This window comes from Micropterus salmoides, unplaced genomic scaffold (assembly GCF_014851395.1).
Source record: "Micropterus salmoides isolate LMB-PRFRI ecotype aquatic unplaced genomic scaffold, ASM1485139v1 Ms_hic_scaffold_9, whole genome shotgun sequence".
In the NCBI taxonomy this organism is placed as follows: Eukaryota; Metazoa; Chordata; class Actinopteri; order Centrarchiformes; family Centrarchidae; genus Micropterus; species Micropterus salmoides.
In genome coordinates this window covers 29,749,907-29,756,605 of record NW_024044681.1, presented here as the reverse complement: position 1 = coordinate 29,756,605, position 6,699 = coordinate 29,749,907, and positions in this window count along the sequence as shown.

Below are 6,699 nucleotides of genomic sequence, written 5' to 3'. Positions count from 1 at the left end.
GCAAGAATACTGCCTGGCCAAAACCCAGCTTATTAAGACCATCAGGGGTGCCAAGTCTAAGTACAAGACCAGACTAGAGAGTCAGTGTTGCATGACTCATGCTCAGCATGGCCATCACTCCACAGACTCACAAGCTGCAGGAGACGCTCACCTAAGCATACCCCTTCACCTGCCAATGACCTGCCCACTGTGTCACCTAGGAGTCTGTTATTGCTTATTCTGAATGTCAGTGAAATTCCTATATATCTATATATATATATATATATATATATAAACACATTTCTGTCGCTTATGCATATCAAAATATGTGCACTGGAATAATTGTCCCTCCCTTCCCCTTCCTTGTGATCTCTCCCTTACCTCATGGATTAACCCATTTCCTCCAGTCTTACAGTGAATGACTGTGAACTCCCAGATTCCTCCTAGAAACTACCTACAATCCTCTATTGCTCCACCTCTCCCTTAAGGCTCAGTGCCCAGGGTGAGAGCTGCCACTCCGCTCCTCCCAGAGGAGAAGGTGAAAGACTTCACTTGCAGCTAAACATCAGTCAAACCGCAAGGTCTGATTGCGTCTCACCCGGAGCCCTTAAACAGTGCACCACCCAGCTGAGCCCACTGTTCAAGAAAACATTTCAACTTCTACATGTCTACAATCACCGACCCTACCTGTGGCACATTGTGCACAGTTGGTCTCATTCCCAAGAGGGATACAATTCATTGCCTTAATGAGCCCAGGGGTGCTGAACCCAGTCATAACAATGACCTCTTGGTCAAATTTGGTACCATCCTTTCTTACAAAAACGGCAAACTCATTCCACCACGAGGAGTCTGCTTGCATGGTGGTCAGCAGGCAATGCAGGAATATCTGTATCACCGTGGCTCCTACTGTTGGATCCTGTTTATTCACTCTGACTTTAAATAATCACCCTAAAACTGCTCCACATGTGACATATCAAAAAACCTTTTGCAACACGGATAGTCAAACAGTCTTCAGGAATGTTGAAATTTCAAAGGTGGGAGGGGGAATCAGTGTTTGATTGGCGCATTCTTAGCTACGCATTATGATGTCCATCTTTAGGACAAAACGTTGTTGGGCACGAAGCAACCATATTAATTGAACCCTAATAAGTGTGTGGTTATCAAAGAAATACCATATAAAAATATAGTGGAGTGTGTGGTTGCATATGTGAGTGTTCTCACATTAAAAAAAAAAGGTATGTAAAAATTGAAGAATAATATCATTGTGTTGTGGAGCATGTGTGCCGATCCTGGTTACCATAGAGACAGACTATGTAGTGACTGATGACACTTGCTCTTTAAGTTAGCTGCTCCACAGGTCCAGCAGAAACGGCTCAAGCATAGAATCAATTGAGGTATTATTGTAAATTACTAAAATGTCAAAGGGTGTGGGTTGTGCCTGGAAAAACAATCATCAGTGTATAGGAATGACTATTTTCTAGTACTTGCTTGCTTTTCAGTGACTACAGAGAAAAGAATGATCCAACAGCAGTGCCAGTATTCTGCAGAATCTGATTTTTCACCTGTTACAGGCTTGTGAATGTCTTCTATAAGATGCGCTCATCCCTGCTTGCTAGAGTGTGGAAAGATAACGGATGAGGTAATGATTTTCTCAACTGATGTGATTTGATATATTGGTTTGATTCAATGATTCTGCGCCTTTGGCTAGTATAACATTACCCTCCCACCAGCATGATTTATGATGGGCAGCATCACAGCTTAACCCTCCTTACAGCTGATCTACCAATAGAATTTACCACAAAATGTTACTCTAAACACTTCTAGTGACTGTAAACCCTGGGCATTGGTAATGGGAAAGCAATGGTCTTTGGTTGGAAACACTTGCTAAGGGCATGGGTATTTCATTTAGGTATTCATGTAGGCTGCTCCACACAAAAACACTAATGGAGGGTCACACCTACCACAAAAAAATCCCATTAAATACACTGAGATCAAAGAGGCTGTATTCAGACATTGAGTGTTTAAAGGAAGTTATGAACACACTGACAGGTCATTTACTTTATTCATTGTTGGTCTTTGTATGCAACTAAAATCAGAATTTTGTTAGATTCCCTTTCAGGGGTATTTTACTGCTTTTGTATTATTTTATAGGTTCACTCTCTCAGGTTTAAATAACTGTTTGATTGATTTGATTGATAACAAATGGCAAAGAGTTATCCTTCCCTCAGAAACTCCATTAAATGACACATTGAATACGGAATACTGAACAATAACATGCAGAGGAGAGCATAGGAAATGTGTGAAGCTCACCATGGTTCAACAACCTGTTTTCATAGCAAGTGAATACAATTATTGAGGGAACTGAACCGACAGCTTATCCGTTTGCCCTGTATTCATAATTGTATATGAAGATACAGTAAATAGATGGATTTACTATGTACATGTTTTTTTTTACACTTGCTTGGCAATGTCTGTTTCCCATGCCAATAAAAGTCCCATGGAATAGATAGATAGATTGATAGATAGATAGATAGATAGATAGATAGATAGATAGATTGATTGATAGATTGATAGATAAATAGATAGAACTTGTTCACAAGAATTACTAGCAGGACCAATTAAGTCTGTCTTTTGCCAAACTCCAATCTCACACAACTGCTTCATAATCAACTGACTTAGTTCATCACATCCATCAGGTTTATGTCTAATAGACATAATATGGGATATGGGGTAAAACTTGGTTACAGGCCTGTTTTGATCAGGTCTGTTTTGACGGCCTTGTAGCCTACAGTATGTGTGGGAACTTAGACCGACATCACTATGTGAAGCAGACTATTAAAATGTGCCTGGTGGTCGGTGGAGTGGCGAGAAACAACACCCCAGACTCCTACCAGAGAGCACAGGAGATTACCCGTGCGGATGCGCTGATCAAAGATCCCCCCTCCAAATATATGCACGAATGTCTCCATAGGAAAACAGCGCATTAGTTAGGCTACTAACATGGACGGCTATACACCAGAATTATTTGGTCGAGTAAACAGCTTAAAAGAAAGAGTCACTAATAAAGATAATTAGTGCGATGTTTGCAGCTAGAATCCACGAAATGGCGAGAGTGATACAAATGGATCACGTTTTCTGCTTCACATAATCATAATGGTGTAATAAAATGCAATTAGCCGATCGTCACTACAGATTAGGTTGAAGCGTATGTACTCATATTGTAAGTGAAGTGCAATGATAACCAGACTTTATGACTTTAATGCCATTACTCACGGGCCTTGGACTTCTAGTCTACTCGGATTTGTTTTAATTGCAGTGCATCGTCCAATCAATCATGCAGCGCGTCATTTTTGTGGGAGACATATCTACACAGCTACCTTTCTCTCGCTGTGTCCTATCAACCTGTAACACCGAGCCGCTGCTGTGTCGGCGCGTCTATTGTGTGCGAGTGCACCGCGGACAACTTGTTGTATAAACGGTCTATTTGGAACACGGCCTACGTTTTTAGACATCACTTCAGACAAGTCAGAAATGTCTTTTAAAGAAACTTCATTCGAATCGCAACACAAATCTCCAACAATGTCGACAAAGCACAAACAACTTTCTCGGTTCATTTTGCAGTCATTTCAGTAGCCTACCTGAGCCAGAGACTTCTCTATGAGCGCTTGCAGCGTAGCCAAACCGTCCGCAGCTGATATGTCCGCCGGTGATCCCAGAGGCAGGTGTCTAACCCTCAAACCTCCGTCACAGTGCTGACATAAAAAGAACTTCAGCAGCCACAAAATCCATTCATAGCATTTAGAACTTTCCGCATCAGAAATGAGGATCCTGTGTCCACCGTCGTCCGGCAGTCTTGCAGAACTGATAACAGATTTCTGTCGCTGAAAATATTACAAATTATGACCTGTTTGTGTTTGATTATTTTATGATAGAGCTGGGAAACGGAGAGTCTCACTCCATGGCCTACTGTGTGCCATTTCCAGTCCTTAACAACTGATCCCTGCCAAGATATGCACTCGTTGGCGCATCCCTTCGGTCCAAGTTTCTCGAGCGCTTCCCCTGATATAAGTACCCTGGAGCGCGCTCTAAGGACGCACAGGATGTCTAAACGATGGCAACACAAATGTCATTTTTGCAACGTTAGACGGAATAGCTAAACGGTCCTAAAAAACAAGCCTATCTGAAGCATTTCCAGAGAGCAAGTGGTGAGATACTGTGGGTAGGTTAGTTGCTCCCCTCTCTCCCTCTCCCTTTTTCTCTCTCTACTCATCAGAGCGTGGGAGGAGGTGGGGCTCCCATCCACCGCAGCACACAGCAACTTCACACTCAGCATCACATTATGCCTGGGCTGCCTACCAGGAAATTGTGTGATTCCTACAGTTTAAGAAGAGCTCATCAAACTGGGTCACCTCAAAAAGCCGAATGCACCCTATTAAATAAGCGTATCATGAAGTCACTGTGCCTGGCTTGTAATCATTTTATTCGACGATCGGTGCTTCTGTTGACATAAAATGCAGTGATCTATACACACACACACACACACACACACACATATATATATATATATATATATATATATATATATATATATATATATGTAACAGGTAGCCTTCACCACAGTTTACTTGTTGATATTCATCCCATGTAGTAAAATGAATGGCCTAAAATGGAAGCTGCTTGGCCACAATTTATTCATTTGGCGCCACCCTCAGGCAGTTATAATAAAGAAAGGAAATAATATAGTCCTGTGCATCAGCTGAGGAAATTAGGAGGGATTGACTGTTAACATTGCTTGATGTTGGAATAATGCATATTGTAGTGTTGGTTTCTTGTCAGTGAAAACAATGACTATCACTTGAACAGGAAAAAAAGGTCACTTTGTTGGTGTATATTGGAATAAACGTATGTCTGACATCATGTGTTAAAACCGCAGCAGACGTAATTAAAAAAACAAAACAATGCTTTTGCTCAGGGCTATAAATCAGCATTGCTCAGCAGGGAGCGAAATCCACCCCGCCACAGTTATTCTCTTTCCTTTCTTCCCAAACACTGATGCCAGTGATCATAACTGCTTAAGCAATAAGCAATGGACCAGGAGCAATGAGTCAAACACAGCTTTTGTCACAAAGGATAGCCTTAAACAACGTCCTCTGGAGAAAACTTGATTTCATATCTTCCCAAGCCATTCTGAGGCAAGAGTTTATCAGAGTGTTTCCAGTGTGTGATCCTTTACTCCTCCCCCATCTCTCATTAGCTGCAAACACACAGCTGTTGGGTTACCTCTCCAGGGCGCCCATTACTTGCTGCCACTCAGGCTTGCGGTGTCCCTGAGCCAATCATATTAGAGCTCCCGCCCACGCACTGCCACTGCTATGCTGCTCTTCACCAGTCATACTAATAACGTTTAAGTATTTTCACAGGTGGCCCATAAGTTGTCTAAGAAGAGAGCAGGCAGAAAGAGATGAAGAAAAAGGAACGGAATTCAACACATAGATGTTTACCAAGAAAAGGCTAAATCAAAGAGTTTGAGTGAATCAGAGTTCCAATAGGGAGCAACCAACCCCTTTGAATCAAATCATTCTATTTCATTTAAATGTTTTAAAGCCTCACTTAAAAGGAGGCTTTATGTGATTGCAAGAAATTTAAATTCATGTTTCTTGTCATTAAGCAGAAATGAAGTTTGATGATGTCTTGCTGTTTAATTAAATGTTTTGTCTCAATCTGTTTTTAGTAATTAATCACATAAATCAAAATAGAAATTTAAGACAGTGTTTCAGTGTTTAATTATACTTTGTCTAACTACATGTATCGTCAATGTATTAATGTTCAAGTCAGAGGGTCTTCATGAGGTACGTGGCATTCATATAATTTATTGAAATTCATGCATATCTTAAACCAAACATCAGACAGAGTGAGGCCACGATTCAACAGTGGTATTGTCCGTTTCAGGTATAAGTGTGTGGGCTGTAATACTGCTTCATTTGATGTCTTATTAGTCAGTTTAAAGAGCGCATGGCTGTTTGATTCCCAGTCACCTTTCCTGGTGGCCATATTTGAATAATAGAGAGGTAAAATGAGGACAAGGCAAGAGTAATATGTGCATCAGAACAAAGGCAGAGACTGCCCTCAAACTCTCCCAAATTCCCCAAAAGAGCCTTGCATGCCCACAATGCAGTATCTGGCCAACACACCGTCTGTGGCTAGTGCCCTGAATATTACAACCTCACACTTTGATGAGGATATGATTTTTTCAAAATAAATGCATTTGAAAAGCATCAACTAAGTGTTTGGCAAGTGTTTCTTAAAAAATATGTTTTTGAGATCCATCTCCATTTACGACCATTGATGCTGAAAACGTTGAAGCTTAGCATGCTTGAATAATCTGTAGGGAAACAGAATGTTTTAATTCTAAGCTCGTGGTTTGTTTGCTACTGCGGCACACAACAACACAGTGTGTGAATGTGATCTGTATACATTTACATCTATTCTCTTATCACATACCACACCTGGAGCACTTTTCCTCCCCCCGCAAATACACACACTTTAACTGGAGGTGTATATTCAGAGAAATGCCAAAATCAGGCACTACAACAGACAAATGCAAAGACACATGAACACACAACACAAACAGGGATACATCTAAAGACAGAAAAATCAGGTAGAAGAAAACTGATATAAAAAAAACTGCAACAAAAGTTGTTGGTACATTTGAAGAGTAAA